The following is a 27,470-nucleotide window of genomic DNA, read 5'->3' on the forward strand; positions in this document are numbered from 1 at the left end:
CACAGCTAACCCTTTGTTCTACAAAGAAACACGTGGTGACCCCTCCTCCACACTCTCTCTCTCACACACACACACACACCTTAGATAACATTCCTTTGTCTTAGTTAGCAACCAAGGCTAGTCCTTTGTTCGGGCCACAAGCCCCGCCCCCCCCCCCCCCCCCCACACACACACACAAGCTCATCAAGTATATGACCATATCATATTTGAATGTATTCAACTGCTGTTATTCATTTTTATCTTTACTATAATAAATTCAATTAATTATTAAACTGTGTCTGTGTTGCTTCCATATTCTTTGAAGTCATTCAATCTCAAAGAATTCCAAGGTGCATATGAGTTGTGTAATATGGTAAGTGATCCATTATTGCTGCATTGGTAGTGATTAAATAATTTGGGATATACCATAATTTAGCTGTTTGATAATTTATTATTAAGCACCAAAATTAAAGGCATTATTAATGAGACTGATTTAATGAGATTGATCTAATGATTTAATGAGACTGATTTAATGAGATTGATCACTTAATCACAAATTGCACCTACAGTGGGATACTTTGAGTGCACTGTATAGGGTGTAAATAATCCTCACTAAGGTTTCGGACAGTGCTACAAAATGGCGTCCTCACTATATAGTGCCCTGTATAGTGAGTAGGGAGCGATTTCAGACACAGGGGTTGTCAAAAGACGCGCACCCCCTCTTTCGAATGCTGACATAATCAAGCCGGAAGTTTTGTTTGTTTTGATAGCAATCAGGAAAGTTTGAAAAAAGTAGGCAGTAATCGTCATTTCAACTCGTTTGGAAAACAGTTTTCAGAGGGTGTCTGAGGGAGGATCCAAGTTTTCAAAATGGCGGCACTGACACCTGGCTGACACCTCACGTTTCGAAGTCTCACACAAGTCTTGTGAAGATTGCGCGGATAAGCGACGCCTGCCGGAGAACAAAACGAACTACATTCAACATTGACTTCAGTTCTCCTTTAAAGGGGTTTCTGTGGATCTTTGTGATTGATTTATCTGGAAGAGAAGAGCAGGGAAGATTGCGAATCGAGTGGCTGTGGTTTGCTTTCACCCGATACTAAACCGTGTAGCGTCCTAGCGATCATTGCAAAGACACGTACAAAAAGCCTGAAACTGCCTCCTTACCCCAGAAAAAATGATACAGGATTTATCTTGGAGTGTCCTGATCCCCTGGGTCCGGTTGTTCAAAACATGGTTATCTTTTAACCAATGGTTCAATCACTATTTAACATGATGTTAAATATAACCTGCTGTTAAACTGTTGTTCAAAACTCCGTTAAAGTTAACGCACGTCCCAGCCTCCATTATCTTTTACCCAAGTGGTTACGCACAGCTCAAAAGGCAAACACGCATGTTCCCGATTGTTAATGCACGCCGTCCAAAACAATTCAGACGAGGACCAAACAAGCTACTTTGATACAATGAGGCAGAACTTCGACATCGGTACCGATTTTATAGAGAATCTCTCCGTTATATATTTGATTTGTTTCAAAAAGATTTGGAACACCCAACGTGAAGAAGCCGTGCATTGTCCGTTGAGGTGCTCATTGCCCTTAGATTTTATGCAAGCAGCAGTTTTTTTCCCAAGTCAGGAGACTTGGTGGGTGTGGCATTGTGGGATTGATTTTGACACGGTGTGATGTTGGTTAGGGCTAAACCAATTGGTTTGCTAATGGTCTGGTTCAATTAGCTTCAAGAAACGATTTTTTAACTAACGGGAAGTTCAAATTTTAATGGAAATAACTATATTTTGAACAACTGAACCCAGATCTTTAACCCAGCCACATATTAAAAGTTGTACGTCTCCATGATCTTCCAGGTTTTCATTTATTTGTCTGTCCTGAATGATGGCTGTAGCACCAGGTACTTTGAGATGTCAGGGAACTCAACTCATCACTCACTCATGCCCATTACACCGGGTAGCATGTAGGGCAGTAACGTGATCCCTCCACTTCTGCCAGTCTTTCGCCATGACTGAAATGCTGCTCCAGGTCTTTCCCATCTGCTGCATTTCTTTCTCCACCGTCCGGCACCATGTGATCTTCGGACGACCCCTCCTTCGCTTTCCCTTTGGTGTCCAGTGTAAGGCAATCTTGACAATGGAGGCTTCTTGGCGGATGACATGGCCAATCCACCTCCAGCGTCTCCTCATTAGGATGGTAGCCAAGGATTCGGCTCCACACCTTTCAAGCAGGTCCTTGTTTGAAATGGTTTTGGGCCAGAAGATGCGTAGAATTCGGCGGAGGCTCTTGGTGTGAAACGTGGAAAGCTTTGTTAAATTGTTCTCAGTCAGCCTCCAGCATTCCAAACCATATAGGAGAGTTGTGAGGACACAGCTGTGGTAGAGTCTCAGCTTGGAGTAAGTCCTGTAGGTGGAGGAGCACCATACTTTGCTCATCATGTTAACAGGGAACTCAACAGATGGATAATTTTCCAACTTGTGCAAAAAATCCTTTTTTACTAGCATTAAAGGATCTAATCCCATCGCAAAGATCAACTTTCTGAAGGTGTCTTGTAGCCCAAGAGCATTAGCTCAAAATTGAGTCCAACCCGGAACAAATTAGTAACAAGCTGAATTTTTCCGAATATGTTCAGAATACCCTTAGGAATAACATACTAAAAGTCCCCGGGAATCCACCTTGTGCTCTCTGAGAAATTCAAGATGGCGTCCAAAATGGCCGCTGATTGGAGATTTTTCAATATCTCAGGGATAAAACATAATATAAATGCAATTAAAATGTTAAATTATATGTTCTCTCATACAAGCAATGCAAATTCACCATTGTCACACTGTTAAAATTAAAATTAACCAAGATTGCAAGGTCATTAATGTGGAAATTTCATGGAATTTGATGGTTGACATGATTGACAGATTAGCTTAGTAGGCTACCTACATACATGAACATAATGTAAGACAACAATTAGACATCAATTTCCTTAATATTTAGTGCATCTTTAAGCTTTGATAAAATATTAAAGGGAAATTAAATTTGAGAACTCTATCTTCTAAAACTACAATGGCAAGCTGTTTCAGTACACTTCTTCTACATTCTGGCGACTTTCATGACAAAAAGGTCTGCCTCAATAAAAGCTCTTGCTTATAAACAATGAGTAGACTTAAACACTTCTCAGTGCCTCAGTTGTAATGCTTGGACCTTTGTTGTACCATCAATGAAGTAGGGAATTTATTCAAGCTTGTTTAAGGGTGGAAAAAAATTAATCTTTGAGTTCCTAGCGCCAGTCTTTACTACTAGCAATGCCAGTGTGTTCGGACAAAAAATGACTAAACTCAGCATGACCTTTTAAAAATGACTGAACTCAGCATGACCTTTTAACATGCCATTTTTCATTTTACACCATCAATTTACTTTAATATTAATGAAAATAAGTGCTCCAACCCCTAGTAATTGTGTTTGTTGTTTTGTGAACAGAATAGGATGATACGGAGTGAATGAGTAACCAATGGATCCACACTCTATAATCGGTAGTGTACATTAAATAGCACATGTATAGATTTACAATTATAAGTCTGTAATTATTATTGATTGTTGAAGTTGAAAGTTATAGAACAATGACCAGTTGTCTTCTTGTAAATATTCATTATTTGAGGAACACTCAGTCGCCATGATTTATTGTGTTGGATTAGCTTCTTGTTATAATGAACAATATATGTAAATAAATTGTTATAATGGATTGAAGGTAATGTTTTGGAGTTCATGATGTTTTTGGTTTTAGTGAAACTCCCAGTGCCAAAAATATGACAATCTAACCAGACATGGCAAGCGAACACATTATACACAAATATACTGTTATAATAATGTGTACATTGTTATTATATAATGTTAATACACAATGTAATTAATACACACATGTTGGAATTTACTCTCCTACCCTACAAAACATATATTCTGACCTTTTAATTGCATTAATATTTTGTTTTGGGCCTGAGATATGGGCAGATCTCCATTTGGTGGCCATTTTGGACGCCATCTTGAATTTCTCAGAGATCACAAGGGGGATTTCCGGGGACTTTTAGTATGTTATTCCTAAAGGTATTCTGAACATATTCTGAAATTTTCAGCTTGTTACTAATTTGTTCTGGGTATAACCCTATTACTCCTGGGCTATTGACCATGCGTTGGCCTCTAAACTGTGTTTAGAGGCAGGTATCAGATAGTCATGCTCTAGTCCGACAACACAACAACCTACGAACTACGTGAACGTGCGATTAATTTGGGATGTAAGTTATTCATCTCTTATAGTCTCCAAGTTTTCTCACTTTGTAGACATACAGTTACAATTCTGTCCTCAGACAATTCAGAGTTTCCAGAAATCTCCACTCTGCCCAGGGTTTTCGAAAATATCCATTTTCAGTGACTGAAACCTTCGTTTACATGCAACCGTATAGATAAATATGCATCTTTATAGTCTATAAAGATGCATATTTATCTGTACGGTTGCATACCCTATAAATTATAGATGTAACCCACTTCAGGGTATGTACACGTCCAATTAGGCTAGGCTAGGTTCAGGCTAGGTTCGGAGAAGGAGAGTGGAGGATGCAATTGAAAGACACCACACGCAAATATAAGGTTACCTTCACTTTAGTTGAAAATTGAAATGATTGAACAAGTACGTACATTTACACATATGAAATAAATGGGCCCTTTGAAAATAAAATGAAAATGCCAAATTGTCCTTTAAGAGTTCTCCTGAGTTCCAAGAGCAAGTCCGGTTATGCAACGCAAATAGTCAGTGTAAGCAGTGCTTAATTTGTGAAGTGGGAGGTCCCGGAACGCCAAATATTTTCAAATACATTTTCGTGAGAGCCATATATAAAAAGTGACGCTGAATACAACTAAAATGCATTTTTACATATGACCAACAATCTGAGTGTAATATATTCTTTTTCATAATGAAGAGGCTCTTGACATGCCGTCTTCCTCCTGTCCTCCGCTGAATATTTTGACGCAAACGTAGCTTGGCGTGTTTCGAAGTGCCGCTTTATTTCATTGTTTCATCGATGCAATCTTGTCATTGTATAGGCCTACTGGACACAAAGCAGAACCCTCTCACCCCACAAAGGCGAATTCCTCTGTCCATTCCTGTTGAAATGTACGGTAGCCTACCAGTCACCTTTTTTCCCTTTTCGCCATGTTCTTTGTCAAAAGGCTTTGCTTTGCAGACAGCTAACTGGCTTTTTCATTAAATGGAGGTGTACTTCTTGATCTCAGTGTGAGCTGATTAATCTGCGAGCCAGATGCAGTCACCAAAAGAGCCACATCTGGCTCCCGAGCCATTGCAGACCCCTGCATTAAGGCAACAACTGGATCAACAATTAACAAATCAAACACAGGTTACAATATATTGATGGCCATAATAAAACACAGCAGAGTAAAGACTTAATCTTGCTTGTGTATCTGACTGAGATTATAAAGAAAGTAAATAAATAAAACGGTCCTGGCGCTTGCACCCACAACGCAGCCCCATAGACCGTAGAACACATTTGAACAATAGACCTACCACGTGTCGACCGACCCGGCAGTGGCCCCGCTTGGCAAAAAAATAAATAAATAAATAAATAAATAAATAAAATATCAGACATTATGATCTTAGAAAATATTTTTTATTAGGCTATATATTAAATTATATATTAAATTTATCTTCTAAAATAACAGACTGTACTCATATCACAACCGGTTTATTTCACCATTGGAGATCAGATCACACAAGACATGAGTTAAATGCAGAGGTGGGTAGAGTAGCCAAAAATTGTACTCAAGTAAGAGTATTGTTACTTTAGGATAATATTACTCAAGTAAAATAAAAAGTAGTCGTCCAATTAATTACTTGAGTAAGAGTAAAAAGTACTAAGTGAAAAAACTACTCAAGTACTGAGTAACTGCTGAGTAACTTTGTTTATTGATCAGGATGTCATAACAGGCAGAGATTTCATATATATTTCACACATATAAACTGTGTGTGTGTAGTTCTGTGTATTAACAATAACAACAAGAAGCTCAAGGCAGTCTGCACATAAACCATAACACTGTGTGTGCGCATGCACGTTCACTCCGTGAAGTGACTGTTCAGCTTTAACAGCAGCTGAACATCACATGTAATATCTCCTCGTACGAAAAAGACTGGAAATAATCCTGTAAGATGCGATCAACGATGTTAATCCTTTCATCTCCCAAAAAGTTGTTTACTGGCTCCATCTCGCAGAGGAGTTAGCAAGTGGAAGTAACAAGCAGAAAGGTTGCTAACTAGCTGCCAGTGCCCAGCTTGGCTGGGTGGTGGTGGGGATTGCTAGCAAGCGGTCAAGCTAACAAGCTAATGCCCTTCCTTTTGTGAACAAGCACTTGTAGACAAATAATAAAACAAATCTCACAGAAAAAAACACCTAAAGTCTTCACAAATCCCTCTAATCCACAACAAATACAGCAGCTTGAAAAATGGAGATTTCACAAACGATATGTTAGGCGTTTTGTTATTTCGTAAGTTTTCACCAGTCTTCCATTCCCAGTTTTTGACCAGAGCCGTGTGCAACTGCAACGCTATTGAGGAGCTGACATTAGGCGAGCAACCTTATTTTCATGAGCATTTTTTGGTTTCACATCAATAAAAAGTGATTGTTAGGAAGATTTTTTTTGTAGTTTTATTTCTTGGTTCTCTGGTGTGTGTGTGTGTGTGTGTGTGTGTGTGTGTGTGTGTGTGTGTGTGTGTGTGTTATCTTGCTGTCTGAGGCCGCAGTGCGTCAATACATTTCCACAAAACAATGTATTTTACAGTTATTCATGATGTTACTAGTACTGATGTTGCTAGTACTGTGTGCAGGCAGTCTCTCCTGAAGACTAAATTAAACAATAATTATAAACTAATAAAATAAATGGCTCAGGCTTCATAGAAGAAAAAAAAACAATTTGAACAGAATCTCACAGTATGATGCTGAAGCTGCCTAAACAATGGAAAATAAAATACCGTTTTGGCAAAAATGTTGGCATCCATTAATTTCTTGTATTAAGTAAAAAATAAAGTGCACACAGTCCTTCACTGTAAACATAACACACTTTCAGTAACAGAATTTAAGCCTACATAAACACTGACTCGGGGCAGCACGGTGGTGTAGTGGTTAGCGCTGTCGTCTCACAGCAAGAAGGTCCAGGTTCGAGCCCCGTGGCCGGCGAGGGCCTTTCTGTGTGGAGTTTGCATGTTCTCCCCGTGTCCGCATGGGTTTCCTCCGGGTGCTCCGGTTTCCCCCACAGTCCAAAGACATGCAGGTTAGGTTAACTGGTGACTCTAAATTGACCGTAGGTGTGAATGTGAGTGTGAATGGTTGTCTGTGTCTATGTGTCAGCCCTCTGATGACCTGGCGACTTGTCCAGGGTGTACCCCGCCTTTCACCCGTAGTCAGCTGGGATAGGCTCCAGCTTGCCTGCGACCCTGTAGAACAGGATAAAGCGGCTAGAGATAATGAGATGAGATAAACACTGACTCGTACATGCAGTGTTGCCAGATACTGCTGACGTTTTCCAGCCCAAAATATGTTCAAAACCCGCCAAAATGCACTTGAAACCGCCCAATTGAGCGGGAAACCGCCCAATCTAAGGCGGAAGGTAGTTTGTTGACGTCACCTCAAGACGACGCCAACGATTGGTCAAATTTGCGAGAAAGTTGCGGTGATTGGATATAATTGCAACACCGCCCTGAATTCGCAGGGATTGGTTGAATTTGCGTTGATGTTGCAAATCGCGAAATCCTGGAGGGTCTGATTGGCGAAACGGAGTTAAACCATAGCTCCTCCCACTATGGCTCTGGCTGCTCCATTTGATCGGTGAGATGCGGTCATGTGACAGAGCCTCTGCTGGAAGTCTCGACAAAACATAAACAAACAGGCCACGCATCGCACGGATCAATAAAAATAAAGTAGTGAGTAATGAGCAGAATATAGCCCAATGTAACGGAGTAAAAGTACCGCTTCTTCTTCACAAATATACTCAAGTAAAAGTAAAAAGTATGCTGCATTAAAACTACTCTTACAAGTACAATTCATCCAAAAAGTTACTCAAGTAAATGTAACGGAGTAAATGTAGCGCGTTACTACCCACCTCTGTTTAAATGACTCATTTTAAGGATTTAAGTGGTATTTAAAAGCATAGCCTAGGATTTCAAGCATATTTCAAATTTAAAAGCAGTGCCAGCAAACATAAGCGCAATCAATTCAAGTAAAAGTTAAGAAATAAAGGGTTTACAAAACAAGTTGGAGAATTCATTTTAAGGATTCAAGTTTTACTATATTCCAAGGATTCAAGTAGCAGCCATAAGTGCAATCGATTCAGGTAATGGGTAAGTAATAACGGGTTTTTAAAAAGTGACGTGAACCATTTTTTCTTTTTCAAGTAACACGGTTAATTATTTTCTTAAGTAATAACGAGTTGACATGTAACTTTTTTTTTTTCAGGGCAGCAATCCGCCTACCTTTCTTGTTTTGTTTTTTTTTGCCATTTTTTCCACAGCGCAAGCTAACGGCAACAAAAAACCCAGTGTTCTATTGAGCGGAAGTATACTATACGCCCCATGTCCCCGCATAGATTTTGTGGATGTCAGAGGAGAGAAATCAACAACAGATATCAAAATCAAAACCGAACACGAAACAAATTTTTATTTACTTATTTAATTTATTGCTTGATTTTTTTTCCCGGGGCGGCACAGTGGTGTAGTGGTTAGCGCTGTCGCCTCACAGCAAGAAGGTCCTGGGTTCGAGCCCCGGGGCCGGCGAGGGCCTTTCTGTGTGGAGTTTGCATGTTCTCCCCGTGTCCGCGTGGGTTTCCTCCGGGTGCTCCGGTTTCCCCCACAGTCCAAAGACATGCAGGTTAGGTTAACTGGTGACTCTAAATTGACCGTAGGTGTGAATGTGAGTGTGAATGGTTGTCTGTGTCTATGTGTCAGCCCTGTGATGACCTGGCGACTTGTCCAGGGTGTACCCCGCCTTTCACCTGTAGTCAGCTGGGATAGGCTCCAGCTCGCCTGCGACCCTGTAGAAGGATAAAGCGGCTAATGAGAATGAGAGATTTTTTTTTCCCTTTGTGATGGTCACGGAGGTGATCTGATCCATTTAAATAGCTGCCGGAACACCGAATGAAATGAAAATAGCTGCTGGATCCGACGACGGAGGTTCCGGATCTTGTTCCGTCATGTTCCGGCTCAAATTAAGCCCTGCACACCACTCATACACAACGCTTATGCACTCTCTTAACACACTGTCTATCTCACTCTCACACACAATTTGTGCACTACATTTCTATATTTACATGTAACATTCATACACTCTCAACACACACACACACACACACACACACACACACACACACACACACTCTCAACACACACACACACAACTCATGCACTAAATTTTTATATTTAAATATAACACTCATGCACTGTCTTAACTCTCTCTCTCTCTCTCTCTCTCTCTCTCTCTCACTCACTCACTCATATATGAACACATACTTTAACACACACTATGTCTTTCTCTCACTCACTATAAGATACAACTCATGCACTCTCAACACACACCCTCTCTTACACACACACACACACACATACATACACACACACACACACTACATTTCTATATTCAGATATAACACACACAACACTCATGCACGCTGAACACTCTCTCTCACACACAACTTATGCACTTCTTCATTTTTGTATTTACATGTAACATATCTACACACACACACACAATTCATATACTACAGCTCATCTATATCTACATGCAGTGCACATAATTTCCCTCTCTCTCTCTCTCTCTCTCTCTCTCACACACACACACACACACACACACACACACACACCACTCATGCACTGCACCTCACCTATGTCATGTGTTACATCAGTGTAACACTTTCACCCACACACACACAAACACACATTTTGTAACTAAACACATTTAGTTTGTACAGCACTTACAATGGACAATATCACAACATGTTGTAAGTGTTTACGTATGTTGTATGTATGAGTTAAGTATACAAGTATTTTCCTTTTCCTGAGTAAAGCACTCTTTATTCAAGCCTGACTAATATCCTTACTACTTCCCAGGTGCCTGGGACAGGTGATCTTTTAGTTTTTACTTTTGCATTTTAGTAGTGATTGTTAAAATCCCGATGCTTAACTAGAGTAAACAAGTTGGATGGTTTCTTTGTTTTGCAGATGCTTTGTTACATAAATAAATTAATACATTAATTTCTGACCTCTTGGCTCACATGGGTTTTGTTCATGAGTTACCGTAGGCACCAGATACATCAGAATACAGGAAATCAAATCTAGCTAATTCAAAATTTCCCAGGGGAGGACCCCCGACCCCCCCCCCCCCCATTTAGTCACAGCATGGCCACCCCTTGTATATCCTTGGGCCCCCCTTTGGCCACCCCATGTAAAAAATCCTGGCTATGCCACTGGCTCCTCACTTTTAGCCGGAGAAGATAGTAGCTGGAATTACAGCTTTGAAATACCCTGGAATAAGATGCCCTCAAATACAAGAAGGGTGTTGGATACTGAGAAGAGACCGACTGCAGCAGAGAGAAGGGAGATTATTAGGATTGTCGCTGCTGAAATACTGACTGTATGCAAGAAACCTGGAAAGAGGCACATCACTGAAATTGCAAGGAAAATGGTAATTCACTCCCCAAAATCCTTCTGAGATGAGATTGAGGGCCAGGTTGTCGGCACTGGGCATGACTCACTTGTGAAACAGTTCATATCTCGGATTGATAACTATAGACGACTCCAAGCTCCTGCCCAGAAAAGGCTTTCTGAAAGTGACACTCCTGACAATGCAAAAAAAGCATGCAGAGATGCATTTGGCTGCATTAATCCTGACCCAGAGCTTCCTGCTGGTGAAACAAAAGATAAGCAAAAACAAGAAGAACTAATGAAGGCGTTCAAAGGCAAAGAAAATTAGAAAGACTGATGGTTGAGATGTTTCCCTCACAGAGGAGAGACATACTGTCAGGACTGAAGGAGACAGAAGAGATCCTTAAGGAATGGCCTTTCCTCTGCCAGGAAATTGGAATGAGGCTTCATTTCAGAGAACTAACAGGTGTCCAGATTGATGACAGCTTTGAAGAGTCCACAGCCACCAAGTTCAGAAGAATCCTGCGCTATTTTCAGTTTATTCAAACTGAGCCGTCCAGCAGAGCAGGCACTATTCTGAACCAAGCCCTGGCAGGAGGTGATGAAACTTGTGCAGCTGTACTGATGCTTCTTGTCCATTTTAAAGAGCAGGAAGACAAGATGTTAGTAAATGTCGATCATGCCGCCATTGCGACTGATGTGGACACCACCAAGCTACCATGGACGCCCTGCATTGTGGTCTGTGGTAGGTGTGCCAAAAAATAATGTTATGACTTAATATCTTTGTTTACACATATGGAGGAGTGTACCGTACACTGCAAAACATGTTTAGAGCTGGAGAAATCATTTTACATAACTTGAAGTTGTGTGTTTTTTTTTTTTTTGACGGCACAGTTTGTTTTGCAGTGTGCGGACCACAGCTCCTGGCTTACTTAACCATTAGGGATCCATATACATGTAGCAAACTATTTACTGGCTATGGTAATAATACTCTCGCACTGTTTTCAGGTAATACCCCACTCACTGCCAAGATGTTCATGGTTGCTATGGACCAGGTCATAGTCAACGAACAGCTTCACCAAAGCATTCCAGATGTTCTGCTCATATTACCTGCACAAAATTGACTACCCAGTGGAACTTGCCGCTACTCTGGAGTTCTTGCAGAGGTACACTTTCAGAATGCATGCACACGCTGCTTTACAGGTAGATAATGTAGAATTTGCCAGTTGCTGTTTGTAAACACACAGCATTCAAACTTGGTAACTCCTCCCCAGCTCATAACTCTGACCTGTGTATCTCAAGGAAATTTAATTGAACGCATCTGGACTTGGTTATGTCTTTGAAGACGTTTCACCTCTTCGTCAGTTCATGCTCATCTGACTAGGCTGGACTAGACTAGGACTAGTCCTAGGTGAAACGTCTTCAAAGACATATAACCAAGTCCAGTTGCGTTCAATTAAATTTCCTCGCAATAACTATAACCTGGCTGAATGAGAATATTCACAGGCTCTGAGACATGCGGTACGTATACATACTGCTCAAGTTAGGAGTCTCAGTGCATTTCTACTCTCAACCCCCTCTAATGATTGGAAATTGCATAGTGTAGCTTTGTGAAAACGTATTAGCTTTGTATCTAAAGATGCTGTTTCACTGGCTTTAATGCCAACATTAGTTTTCTCTGAATGGTTTGTGTTAAATGTTTTTCCAACAGATGCATCTTCAGAATCAACCCAGATCAAGGGACCAAAGTCGAGCGAAAAGCAAAGGGACGTCAGTATGCTGTCAACCCAAGGGTGCTGAGCCTCATTTCCAAAATTGTCAATTTTGAATGGACAGAGTAAAAGGGTGAGATCACTACCTCACCAAACAAACACGTGTCCATGTGAATGCCAGGACCAAAGGTTTCCAAGTAGAACAGTGCATTGAAATAAGTTGATGAATGTTATTGAAGTGTTAATTCATTTGAGACAAACTTTGTAAGCACAGCCTTTTTCTATATATTGTTTCTTGATTTTTATTTATTTATTTTTTTACTTGCAATAGATTGAAGATTTCTGTTCTCAGTGTCTCACTCTGCGGCTGGCATGTTATTGTTGGATATAAGGTGCATCAGACTTGTTCATGTGTTAGGCCTATTTGGCACACACAAATTGAAGCTTCAATTTGGAGGCCCTTCATTCAAAAGAGCACTCTGGGGGTTCATGATGCCCTTATCATTAAGTGTAAATGCATTGATTGTTTGAATAAAACATTCAACAGCAAGAAGGTAATCGTTGTTGCTACTTCCTGCCTGGACTATTGCAATCCTTTTTCCTGACTTTGCCTTTCCTCATTTTATTTTTGTCAGATTCATTGGCATTATATCCAGAATTACAGTTTGAATATTAAAGTATACAAGTCTACACCAGCACTTTTATACATACCATGCAAGTACTAGTGAACAAGATTAACATTACAGAGAAACATCAGTATGGACATGCATGTAAACCTTTTTATAATGAGGTACATATTTAATTAGTTTGAATGTAAAAATATACGGATATAAAACTAATCTTTACCTTATTACAGAGAAAAACGTTAGGTTGTTAGTATGGACAAACCTTTAAATAAAAAGCCACATTTAATTACAGGTTGAATGTATAATTACATGCGAATATAAAGATTTACCTTAAAATTACAGAGATGTTAGTATGGACAAACTTTAATATACCAGGCTACATATATAATTAGTCATTTTGTATGTAATTTAAGAAAACTGAAGATCATGTAAAATTAATACATTAACTATCCTTCGAAAACATTTCAGAATTACAGTCACTGCAGTCTCAACTAGACGAAATGTACACAATAAAGGCAAATGGAGCTTCCACTTGATCAAGAGCTGGATGGATCGAACAGGGTGAAAAGAGTTCATCGTATTTCTTCAGACTTGAAAATCAAAGACAAACTCAGAAAAAAATGAGTAAGCTTATGACCAATGATATAATAGATCAGAAATGAGTACAGGATGAAATTTGGCTTGTTTTATTGTAACTTAAATTTAATAAATCAGAATGTGACGTCTTATTTTATCCCATCAATGATGACATCAAAAAACTGGACGAAGACAAACATACACTTGATGAGGAATGAACTATAATTGAAATTGCATTAAAACAAATGAAAAATGGTAAATCACCAGGAATCGATGGCTTAACATCTGAATTTTTAAAATACTTTTGGGTGGATATTTAAAAAAAAAATTATATAGAGCATTTTTAGAATGCATTCACAAAGGATGTTTATCCCCGACGATGAAGACAGGCTTAATAACCTTGCTACCAAAACCCAAAAAAGACTTCTTGTTGCTAGACAATTGGAGACCTATAACCTTACTATGCAATGATTATAAATTACTTGCCTTAGTATCTGCTAATCGTCTAAAGCGTGGACTTGTAAAACTTGTAGATGAATATCAATCAGCCTTCTTGAAGGGAAGATATATTCAAAACCACGTCTGACTGATTCAATCAATTATTCAATCAGTCTTGTTTTATTTCTAGACTTTTTCAGAGCATTCGACACTGTGGAGCATGATTTTATGTTTATAAAAATCAAATCTTGGATTTGGAAATGGGCTCTGCAAGGTTATTAAAATATTTCGCAATTATATTTATAGTTAATCTCCCTTAACCCTTTAATGACACCAAAATTTAATATTTTACGTGGACTCAGACAAGGCTGCCCAATTTCACCAAAATTATTTATTTTATGTCCACAAATGCGAGCGTACTTAACCTTGTGGAATAATATGAAACAAACAGAACTTTATAATGCGAAGGTCATGAGATCATTTTCTTTTTAAATTTGACGAGTTTCTTGTCTGACAGTTAATTTTTAACATTTCCTTTTTAATTATTTTTAAATTATTCATCTGTTTTAATTTAAATATTAAAATGAGTGTTTTTGTGCAGCTGGATTGTGTTCTAGTGAAACAGACGACTGAGCAACAACGTGGCAACGTGCAGGAATTTTACAGAAAACACTACACACTTTTATTCTGGATCACACAATCTCACTGTAGAAACCCAGTCGAGCCTAAACCCAGCGTATAGAGTCTGAGTGAATGTGGTGTGGACTCTGTGGAGGAGCTTCATCGTGTCAGAGACGCTGTAGAAGGACAGAGTTCCTGCACTGTGATCCACATACACTCCTATTCTGGAGGCTGATGGAACTCTGAGATCAGTCTTAATGCTGTTGTGATAGTAAGACAGAGAAGAAAAAAAAGAACACCGCAGACTCCAGGACTGATTGTTGCATCCAAACCGACACTCATCACCCCGTCCTTTCCTGCTGATGTCTTTATATGAGACTGATATGTCCACACCAGCACCGCTCCACTCCACCTCCCAGTAACAGCGTCCACACACACTCTCCTTACACAACACCTGCTGCCAGTAATCAAATCTCTCTGGATGATCAGAGTAACGCTGCTCTCTCTCACTCCATCTCACCGCTCTGTTCTTCTCAGACAGAATGAGGAGACGATGTGCCGTGTTGGGATCCAGAGTCAGATAACAGAAATCTAAAATAAAAGAGAAAAACAAACTGAACAATGTGAACATGAATATCCGCGCTGGGGGCGTGGTCACGGAAACAGCAGTTCGGTTGCAGTGAAAACTTTTCTCTGTCCAACAACCAATCAGAATTCAGATACAACAACCAATCAGAATTCAGATGCATTCCGTTGCCAAGTTAAACGGTGTTGCCAGATTGGGCGGTTTGACGTTATTTCGGCGGGTTTTTATCAGATGTTTATAAACATTTCACACGAATGTTCTGTGTGAGAATGCAGCCAGAGACACTTCTACAGCCTTAGAAGGACTTTGATGCAGCGCATTCTATGTACTATCTCCGTCCACTAGTCTACATCCAATCCAGTGGCGGCTGGTGGGCTTTGAAATAGGCGAAGCTCAGTTTTAGGTCTACGTAATAAAATTTTTCAATTATTTGTTATTTGTCATGAGTCACTTTGTTATATGTGTCTGTCTCAGAAACTGGTCTCTCATTTGGGACATTATAGTCAAAAAATAAATTTTCTAATTTTAATTTTTTTTTTTTTTGCATTTACCTAAAGGCCTCTGCATGCTCTTGCGACAAGGCTTTCGCAGATAGCTTTTCGCAGACAGTTGTAATTTATCGTTGAGCGGGGAGTAATAGGCGTGCGCAATGTTATTCACCGCCACAACGCAAGGGGGCGCGAAGTCGCTAGGAGTAGTTGGTGGGTGTGGTTAGTGGAGTGTTTATCCTCCGGTTACTTATAATGACTAGAACTTTTTTTTTTTATAATGACTAGAACTGGAGTCGTATAGATGTACGTACTTCCTCAATCAACCGCTCTTCGTGCTGCTCCATCTTCGCTCGTGTTTTTAAAAATGGCGGTCATGAAAACAAAACAAACCGGGAAAGTAGGGAAGCAGAAGTGCGTGTACAGCGGATGTAGAGTGGACCAATCAAAGCCCTCTTGTCTGCGAGGCTTCTGCGGTGGTCACAATTTTTGGGAGGTGCACGCAGAGAATCTGCGAAGGTGGGGGGGCTATGCAGACACTGTCTGCGACGCTATCTGCGAGGACTGGGTTGTCAGCATAAATTGGCCTTTACACTCAATGTTTCTTTTATCATGTTTAATAAGAATAAAGATAGCATCTTGCTTTATCTGGCCTCTGCTGTGGAATTTTTTTTTATTACAATTCAAATGTTTTTGTAAATTTTTTTGAAAATATTGAAAAATTTCCTCTTTTTGATTGATTGGGTTCAAAATGCCAAGTTATGATGACAATTGATTATTCACTTAAATATGAATAATACGATACCATTTTGGGTATTTGATATGGCAAAATAGGACACAATGGAAAAATCAAGAACGCACCGGAAAGATGAGAATAACAGAGGTGGTAAAAGAACAGCGACTGTACCGGCTGAAGGTCGCGCGGGTCTCTGCTGTGGCGCGCGAGCAACGGGACATCACTACCGCACCGGACGGAGCGCGAGGCGGGGGCGGGGCAAAATGACTGGCCGTACTTTGCCATGATAGCAGATAGATACCAGCTGTTAGCAGCTAGCACTGCAGATCCCAATAAGGCTCAAGCTAGCCTACAACCACGTTGATTGAACTACAAATGAAATAAACGAGTGAATTCACAAATGATCAAACTGATAGAATGGATGAAAGTTAACGGAGCACAATGAGTAATATTTACATTTATTTACAGAGTAATGCACAGAGACATCAATGAGAAGAAATGTTTATATGAAAAGAAATTCGGACAGCACTTTGGCACACAACTACACTTTCTCGACATCCGCTAGGGACTGACTGATCATACTTCCGTGTTCCTCGCCGAAGTACAGCGACTGCCCTCCTCATGTCTTTCAAACACCACCTCCAATAATCCTTTATCAGCCCGGCTTCTTGGCCCGCCCATGTCCCGTTTACCCCCAGAGATACCCGGCTTCCCCGGAAGTGACGATTTTGTCGATTTTAACCAATAACAACTAGCCGAAATTGGCTGTTCAGAGCCGTCTCGTAGACTGCAACGGATACCCGGCTGCCAGTCCATAGAGCCCATTGAAATAAGAAAGGTTACAGCCTGGCAGCAAAGGTGATTCTCGTAGCGAACTGCAAGTTCATCAGACATCACTCAAATAAGTTACAGGATGATATAGGGATAGTCATAGATGTCGCCAGACCCATTTTAGGGTAGCTCCAGCCACCCTATCTTATGGCAAAGCCACCCTATATTTTTTGCCCTTTTTTAAATTATTTATATTTATATTTTTTTTCCCAAAAAAAACAGGCAGTAAAGCACTGAACATGAGCCATCAAGAACGCAAGTTAATCCGAACAACAGTTTCTGCTTGCTTATTTATTGTTTAATGCAATATTATTAATATCGTTATGATTCCTCCTCATTGGCTCTGTGTCAAGCGTCACGTCGAGTGGTAGGCTAGTAGGACTTAAAAAACTACGCGGGCATTCTGCAGCAGGCGCGGTGCGGTGCGGGCTTCCATTGAGTTGGGTTTGCAGAGAGTCAGAATTCTATGCTTTCATTTGCAGACACACACGGTGAGATTGTAATTTGATGTCAGTGGTTTGCATTTGCTTAACTTTACCTAGGCTATATTGACCAATTGGTAGTGAGGAAAGACGATATTGTAGCTTTTCTATTTCAACTGTAAATCTGGCACGTTAGCATGGTGAACAAACTTACTAAGCTGTGTGGGTTGTAGCCTACTAGCATTAGTTTTTTGGCATGGGAAAAGATTATCTGTCCGTCCTTTGGCTAGATGGATATACGAAGATTTTTTAAGAAAGGGAGTCAGCAGCAAGAGGCGAGAGGCAAAGGAGCAGATGCTGAGGCTGTCTCGATTGAGGTCAGTAAAGGTCTACTACGAGCAACAATGTATTTTGGCCACATCATTGTGCAACGCAATAGACGCATTCGTCGAGACGTTGCAAATGTCGCCTTCTAATTGTATTATTGGGAAAGTGTCAGAACGTTGTGGCTGCCAAACTTTTTTTTTTTCAAAAGGCATCTGAGTTGGGCGTCTCAGTGTCTGAAGTGTCATGCTTATCAGTATGACATGCCTGATTAGAACGTGTATAACATGAACCCCCTGTTAAATGACACGTTTAAGGTAGAAAATCAAGTAATCCCTTTGCATTAGCAACCTGGGATAAAAACACAACACAAAGTGATGACCTATGCTCAATGCATCCCAAACTCAACTCAGGTATTTTCCCTCTTAGAGAGTGTTTTGCCCTTATTCTGGCCAATTTAACATGAACACACTGTGTGATGTGGAAATTGGCCTATATACAGTGCACAACAAAATATGAACTTAATTTATTATAACATCATTTCATTAAACAGCCATATACTTCCCTTTATGCTGTAATACTAATAGTACTGTGGAAAATATGGTATACATTATATTGATATCGGCGCGCGCTGCGCGCGCACAATACCTTTTCTCCTCTGGGTGCTAAGCTACCCCTGTCTCTCAAACCTAGTGACGCCCCTGGGGATAGTTATGAACGTAAATACAATCTTGGGCATAGATTATGTTATGCAAGTTATTGTTTTAATGAGAATTCAACGTCGTAGACGCCGCAGTTTGGGGAGAGAATTTTAGGGGAAGTTCGGCTTCCCTTGTTGTCTCTGAGAAATCGCCCCGATCCAATCCAATCCATATTAAACACTTCTGTGACCCAATCAGAGATCGCGGGCATCACACGACACAAAGACCTAGTTTACCCAGCACCCCTTAGGTATTTTAAACAACCAAAATCGAGCATTGGCTTAAATTGATCATTAACAAACATTTATCTCATTAAGTATTATTTAAACAAAACAATTTCGATGTAACTGTAAGACTAATATGAATGTGTGTAATGTAGTGCAGAAACTGAACTCAAACTAGTAAATAAGAATGACGCAATCCATTCTCCATTTTCTCTTCTCATGTTACATTCAGCCATGCATCGCAGCCTCACTTTTTTTTTTAATTGAAGTATATAAAACAGGTACAATCTAACAAATCCACAAAAATCAGGATAACAGATGAAGAAAATACATGGATGTAGACAAAAATAAATTAAGCAGAATAACTAGGCCTATAAAATTAATAAAACAAACAGGATAAAAAGATAAATAAATAAAAAATAAATAACCTCAGCAATGCAGATGTTAGATATGCATCGTAGCCTAACATAGCCTACATAATATGATGCATTTGCGCCACCTACTGGTGCATGTAGGATTCAGAACACAGCAGATGATTGCAGAGTTATAATCTGATTGAACCACACGGAGCCGAGTACCAGACAGCAGATTCTTCACCTCCAGCACTGACGGGCTCATGGTGCTATTTGTTCGATTTACAAATAGTATACTGGACTTTAGCTGCATAGTTTTACTTTACAAGATAGGCATCAAGTCCATTTTACATTTTGGGCGGTTTTAAGTGCATGTTGGCGGGTTTTGAACATATTTTGGGCTGGAAAACGTCAGCAGTATCTGGCAACCCTGAAGTAAAATTGTAACCTGTCGAAGTTCTCGAGCCCTCGTGCTGTTTTACCGTTAGATCAATCACATATCAGCTTAAACTAGCATTCTAAAACTAGTTAAAGATCCCACAGAAGAGAGCGACTCCCCCTGCCAGCCTCATGGAACGCAGTGTTTAAGGCTCCAGATGGGTTTTATTTCCATTTATGAGGGAAAGGAACATACACCGTTGTCTGTGTCTATGTGTCAGCCCTGTGATGACCTGGCGACTTGTCCAGGGTGTACCCCGCCTTTCGCCCGTAGTCAGCTGGGATAGGCTCCAGCTTGCCTGCGACCCTGTAGAAGGATAAAGCGGCTAGAGATAATGAGATGAGATGAGGAACATACACCCTCCCGACAGTCAGTGCGCTATTCGCTTGGAAAACACATTTGCAAATTGGTAGAATGAGTTCATCATCACATGCAAGATTTGCAGTTAATCAAATGGATTTCATATTATTATTATTATTCATGAATTACTACAGTTCTGAACTTCAAATGTTAAAAGTCTGGCCTTTGGAGAGATGATGGAGACTCTTTTGGTGGAACACAACGGAGCAAAATATTTTGACCCTCTAATGTTGACCTGAAGTTGGCACCACTGGGGGTTGGCATTGGGTTTTTGTCCCCACCAATGTTAATACCAAACCTACGCCCTTGCCTACATGTTATCTCGTTCTAATTGTTGTGACTTTTATCCAAATGACAGCTGGCAATACGTTGTTGCTTCGCACTTTTTGTTGATCTGGGTACTAATCTTTGAGAAACTGGATTGGCAGAATGTTGCCTGTGAAGAAAAGAATGTCTTTTTATTACCCTGTGCCAAGTTAATATTCACTTCAGTGCAATTTTTAATAGCCATAAATTGTATTTTATTTATTGTTTTTGTTGGGAGTGGTTTTGTTTGTTGTTTTATTTCTTTAGCTTATTTATTTAGATTTATTTTTTACATTCTACTGTTGAATTGAATAAGTTGACTTAATTAAAACATTGACTTCTATGAAAGGGTGTATTTGCATGATCATTATTATTTTACTAGTGGTATAAAATTGTCTTGAAAAGACGTCAACAATAATAGCGTTTATCACAATAATTTCTGAGACAATATATCGTCCAACAAAATTTATCGTGACAGGCCTAGACATGTGTGTGTGTGTGTGTGTGTGTGTGTGTGTTAGATGTACATTTCAGAAACTCTTCTCTGCTCTGTGGTTCTGGTCCTGAAATGATCTGAACTGCTGCAGCTGTGGAGAGAAAAATAGAAACATGAGTTTGTGTAAAAGATGGAAAGAGTTTAAAGTGATCCAGTCAGTTTATTCATTTTAAATCAGTGTTTTAGTTCAAAGTGTCGGGTGAATAAAGTGTCTGCAGAAAAGAAAGCAGGAGCATCGCTAAGAAATAACACATCACTGTGTTTCTCTAGCAGGAACAGCTCCTCTTACCATGTGGAGGGATTTTGTTGAATTCCTCCTCACAGAATTCCTCGAGTCTCTTTTTCAGATCTGAGAGAGAATTCCTCACTCCATCAAATGAGAGATGTTGATGGACAGTGACGCTGGATGTGTGAAATGATGGTCTGTCCCGTGGAGGAGAGCGACGTCCAGAAGCTAAAACCTACAGAAAGCAAATGAAATGTAAAACCCACTTGTGATGTCAGACAGGGACATTTATTGTTCCCTTAATGAGAGGTGTTTTAGAGAGTGTGTGAGGAACAGCTGGCTCTGTAGATCAGACAGTGAGTGTTACCTGGAGGAAATGGATGTGATCGTGTGTGTGTGAAAGCTGCTCCAGCTCAGTGACTCTCCTCTGAAGATCAGCAATCTCCTGCTCCAGTTGCTCCAGGAGTCGTTCAGCTCGACTCAGTTCAGCCTTCTCCTGATCTCTGATCAGCTCCGTCACCTCCCAGCGCTTTTTCTCCATGGAGCTGATCAGCTCAGTAAAGATCCTCTCACTGTCCTCCACTGCTGTCTGTGCACTGAGCTGTTAGGACACACACACACACACAAGATTTAAAGCTCATCTATCATTCCCTCTCTTACTGGGACTGTAAATGACTCGTTGTCCATGTTGTGTGTGTTTCTAGGAGCAGCTCTGTCTCTGCTCACTGCTCACCTTTATAGTGTTCACAGTCTGTTTCAGCTCCTGCACCTTCTTCTGCTTCTCCTGGATTCTCTGCTGGGATTTCATCTGCTCCTCCTTTAACTCACTCTGAGGACAAATAAAATACATTCAGCTTTTTATACAGTACGAGCGAACTGGTTCCATATTAATGTCAGTTCAAAGTACATTCATGTTTCGCTCTGAAGGTTATATACTGTGTGTGTGTGTGTGTGTGTGTGAGAGAGAGAGAGAGAGAAATGTTCACTAACTGATCTGGGCTGGGTTTCCCGAAAGCCTCTTAAGGCCAAGAGAGTTTTAAATGACCTCTTAAGATCCATCATCAAGCTAACGTGGTTTTCCCGAACAACATCGTAGCACAAGTCGTCCTTTAGTTTGCTCGGAATTTACGAGAGACCCGGAGCACTCGTTCAAAACAAAGAGCGACTCGCTCGCTGCCGAATCCACAGAATGCGCATGCGGCTCTGAGGGACTCTCACAGTCAGCGGGGGAAACTGGGGTTGAATCTGCTGCTGGTGTTCAATTAGTTTTCTTCTACATTGCAAATACATCGAGTTAATTATCAGAGGTGGACAGTAACGAAGTACATTTACTTGAGTTCTGTACTGAAGTACACTTTTTGAGTATCTGTACTTTACTTGAGTATTTTTTTTGGAAACATGACTTTAACTTCACTACATTTGAAAGACAAATATCGTACTTTTTACTCCACTACATTTCTATCAAGGTCCTCGTTACTCGTTACTATGAAGCAGCTTTGAAAGTTGATGTTTTTTTCTTTTCTTTTCTAAAACGTGATTGGTTTTTCTGCAGGTGACACTGAGACAGTCTATCAGTAATCACTAGGGTCACGTCACGTCCATAGACTGGATAAAATCAAGATCAATGATTTCTCCGCAGCATTATTTAACACGATCAGTTGATGGCAGAATGGAAGGAGGCGGTTCTTCTGGGGAATGCACACACCCACGGTTCTATAGCTAGAACCCATGGTTCAGTTTTCTGAAAGGAATAAAGAGTCGTTTCATTTTAAATGTTTGCTTTGTTTGCCTAAAACGGAGCACATCACCGCCTACAAAAACTCCCCATCCCACCTGCGGAAGCATATTGAGGAATATAAATGTTTTATTCTATGCAGTCTAATTAGTCAAGTGACTTTCTGTGGATTTGTCCGCCAAGTTGCCATAGTCTTATCCACGTCTAATGTTTACACATAGTTAGTTAACTAGGACACTGTTAGTTATGTCTAATACGATTGCCTTTAGCAGCTACTAATGCCTATATCGGGAACGCGAACTGCAAAGACGCTCTTCGTCCTGTTGCTCTTTAGACTCCTGCTTATGAGTCAGTTCGGGAAAACCACATACAGAGACAATGTTCGTTCCTTAAGAGAGTCTCTCACCTCTCTCTTTATGTCTAAAGGGCAACGTTATCAGGAAACCCACCCCTAACCAGATTACGACCATTACTGAAAATAAATTTAACCAGGGCTCTACACTAACTTTTTTTTTCAGGAGCACACGTGCTCCTAAGTTAAAAATTTTAGGAGCACAGGGAAAAAAATGGGGGCACAAGCACAAGTAGGTTTTCATTTTAAAGGTTTATTGCAGCGCAAACCTTAGACACACCAACACATAAAACACAAAATTCAATTGAGAATGAATGAATGAACGAATGAATGAACAAACAAATGAATAACGAACAACTGAATGAATGAACAAACAGTAGCTAAACAGAGAGCAGAGCTCAGCAGAGCTCAGCAGAGCTAACATCATCATCAAGGACAGCTCCCACCCTGGCTCTGAGTTCTTTGACTTGCTGCCCTCAGGCAGGCGTTACAGGTGCATCAAAGCAAGGACCAACAGACTCAAAAACAGTTTTTTTCCCACAGGCCATAACCACCTTGAACAATTAGCCTTTTTCACATTACGTCACTTGCAGGGGAACTCATATCTGTTTTCAGCCTTTTGAATGGAAGAAGAGGTATACGGCGGCAACATATGTTAACAAAACTGTGTCATTCACAGATAAGATTGATAATAATATTGCACATTGTTGTTTATCATTACGTATTGTTAGCGACCATTCCAGTCACCTATCTGCCTTGTTTTGGAAAGGAAGTTTACTGACTTTCTATTGTTGCTACTTGTTAGCCAGCAGATTAGCATGCCGCCTCTTCTTCCATTCAAAAGGCTGAAAATGGATGTGAGGTTCTTCTGCAAGTGACGTAATGTGAAAAAGGCTAATTACATGCACTGACTGATGCCACTTCTGGCAGGTGCAACAATGCACCAACAAGGACCTAAAAGGACAATATTTTCACACTTACCTGATACAGTGCAATACTTATTACAGTGCAACCTCACAGAGCAATGTTTTAGTTTTTATAGCTTTTGTATATTTTATATTTCTACACTTTTACATCCATACCCAATACAATGCAATACCAAATACAGTGCAATATCCTGAGTTTTGTAGCTGAACTGAGTTTCTATAACTAATGTGCAATTAACATCTGCAACTCAACACACCCAGTTGTTTATATATTCTTTGTTTTTCTGCTGTGTTGTGACATGCACCATTTGTATATACTGTATATTATTTGTTTTTCTGCTGTGTTGTATGTTCCCATCTAAATGTTTGCACTGGGGTGTGTGCTTTCCATCTCATTATATAATTTTCCTGCACCTTCTCCCATCGTTCTAGCTTTCTTCACTACACTTTCTTCCTCGTCCGTTCTTTTATTCTTGTTTCCACCATCATTGCTTTTAAAAAACGCCATTATTCTCTGCAAAGCGAATATATTTCTCAGCTCAGTCCGAACCAGCTCTCAGTTATCTCTCAGTTGAATGATCTGATGAATCCCTAAAAAGCACTTTTCCCACCTAATGCCACACCCACAACATACAACCGTGGGAAAGAGGGGGAATCACAGAAAGATGAGTAGAAAACGGGAACTGTTACGGGGGATATTTATTGTGATAGTAGGCTATTGTAGCGTCAGCACAAAAGCACCAGACTCAACTTTAACTGAAAGTGTTATTCAGTAGCCTAAACTTATTCAAGCTACACACCGAGAAGAATAAAAATGCTGAAATCTCATGTCCCAGTAAAACACACTAGCATGGCAGAATGGCAAAAAAAATGTAACTTTTTCACTCCCCCCCCCCAAGACAGAGGCAATGCACGCAACTACAGACAGGGAGCAAGGCGCAGGCAGAACACACACACACGCATGTACACAACACTGAACACACACACTTACAACAATACAGGCCATTACTCGTTACACTGCCATGATGCTACAAGCCTGTGTCTCTCTGAGAGGGAGCAGCCCCTCCCTCATGTGTGTGTGTGTGTGTGTGTGTGTGTGTGTGTGTGAGAGGGAGCAGCCCCTCCCTCATGTGTGTGTGTGTGTGTGTGTGAGAGGGAGCAGCCCCTCCCTTGTGTGTGTGTGTGTGTGTGTGTGTGTGTGTGAGAGAGGGAGCAGCCCCTCCCTCCTGTGTGTGTGTGTGTGAGGGAGCAGCCCCTCCCTCCTGTGTGTGTGTGTGTGTGTGTGTGTGTGTGTGTGTGTGTGTGTGTGAGGGAGCAGCCCCTCCCTCATGTGTGTGTGTGTGTGTGTGTGTGAGGGAGCAGCCCCTCCCTCCTGTGTGTGTGTGAGAGCGAGCAGCCCCTCCTTCCTGTGTGTGTGTGAGAGTGAGCAGCCCCTCCCTCCTGTGTGTGTGTGAGAGTGAGCAGCCCCTCCCTCATGTGTGTGTGTGTGTGTGTGACAGCGAGCAGCCCCTCCTTCCTGTGTGTGTGAGAGAGCGAGCAGCCCCTCCCTCATGTGTGTGTGTGTGAGAGCGAGCAGCCCCTCCCTCCTGTGTGTGTGAGAGAGCGAGTAGCCCCTCCCTCATGTGTGTGTGTGTGAGAGCGAGCAGCCCCTCCCTCCTGTGTGTGAGAGCGAGCAGCCCTTCCCTCCTGTGTGTGTGAGAGAGCGAGCAGCCCCTCCCTCATGTGTGTGTGTGAGAGTGAGCAGCCCCTTCCTCATGTGTGTGTGTGAGAGCGAGCAGCCCCTCCCTCATGTGTGTGTGTGAGAGCGAGCAGCCCCTCCCTCATGTGTGTGTGTGAGAGCGAGCAGCCCCTCCCTCATGTGTGTGTGTGAGAGTGAGCATCCCCTCCCCCACCAGCACGCTGAGCGCAGAGACAGAGAGTCACACAGAAAGTGAAGGATTTTCTCAGAGCGCTCCCTCCAAACGGGGATTTACACAAAAACGGAAGGAGATATTCACAAAATTCTTTCACATTGAGCACTACAAGGCTCTCCTGAACACATTGATGTAATTTTCTTGTCTCTAGTGTAAAAAATAATATTAGGTAGGCTATCCAGCGCTGGATTTACATACTTTGCAGTTTAACGTTTGATACATTTTAGAATTTTAAACTCGTCGCGTCTGTGCTCAGTGCTTTCCTAAATTGTCGGCCGCAAGAAGCCCTCGCATGAATGCGCGTGGTTTTTTTTCATCGTTCGCATGCCAAAAAATTCGCTCGCAAATGCGAGTGAAATGTGCACACTGTAGAGCCCTGAATTTAACACTCTGTTCACCAGAACACAGACAGTTTTAATCAGCTTTTACAGAATCCTTCTGATTGAGACACACATTGATATTAAAGTTCAAATCATATCACTGACTAAAGCACCTGTTTCTAGATGGGAAACTATAATTAAGTTGATTTAATTCTGGAAAGATTTCTCATTCTCACCTGTTTCTCAGCTCTTCCTGTTGCAACTGAGACAGCGTCATGGTCTTTATGTTTCTCCAACATGCACAAAGAGCAAATACATATTTGATCAGTACGACAGTAGATTTTCAGCACTTCATCATGTTCAGAGCAGATCTTCTCTTGGAGTTTTGCTGAGGCTTCAATTAATGTGTGTTTTTTCAAAGCAGGACGTTCAAGATGAGGTTTCAGATGAGTTTCACAATAAGAAGCCAAACACATCAGACAGGACTTGATGGCTTTGTGTTTTCTCCCGGTGCAGAAATCACACTCCACATCTCCAGGTCCAGCGTAACAGTGAGCAGGAGAAGCAGCTTGGACTTCAGTCTTCTTCAGTTTCTCCACCACTTCATCCAGCATGTTGTTTCTGCGTAGAACAGGCCTTGTCGTGAAAGTGTCTCTGCACTGAGGACAGCTGTAGACGCCCTTCTGATCCTCCTGATCCCAGCAGCCATTAATACACACCTTACAGAAACTGTGACCACAGGGGATAGTCACCGGATCCCTCAGGAGATCCAGACACACTGGACACATGAACTGGTCCACAGAAAACTGATCTACTGAAATACTGGCCTCAGCCATTTTCCTGAACTCACACCGAAAGAGAGAGAGAGAGAGAGAGAGAGATCAGTTTTGTTTTCTCTGAAATGATGAATCACTTCCTGGTCCTGTGTGTGAAAGAGAGAGAGAGAGGAGGAGCACAAACACAGACAGATCATGAACACTCCTCTATTAACCATTTCATATCCCTTCAGTGCAGAAATATAACCCATGTAGCTGCACTGATTAGGATTAATTTCATGACATTTTATGAAAGTTGATTCAGTGGGCTCGACTAAAATG

At 41.0% G+C, this 27,470-nt stretch overlaps 1 pseudogene; it reads right to left on the reverse strand.

Moving 5' to 3' along the window:
- Positions 1-14,185: 14,185 nt before the first annotated feature.
- Positions 14,186-27,242, reverse strand: LOC132879453 (E3 ubiquitin/ISG15 ligase TRIM25-like; annotated as a pseudogene).
- Between the last annotated feature and the right edge of the window lie 228 nt (positions 27,243-27,470).

Source organism: Neoarius graeffei, chromosome 2 (genome assembly GCF_027579695.1).
Source record: "Neoarius graeffei isolate fNeoGra1 chromosome 2, fNeoGra1.pri, whole genome shotgun sequence".
NCBI classification, from domain to species: Eukaryota; Metazoa; Chordata; class Actinopteri; order Siluriformes; family Ariidae; genus Neoarius; species Neoarius graeffei.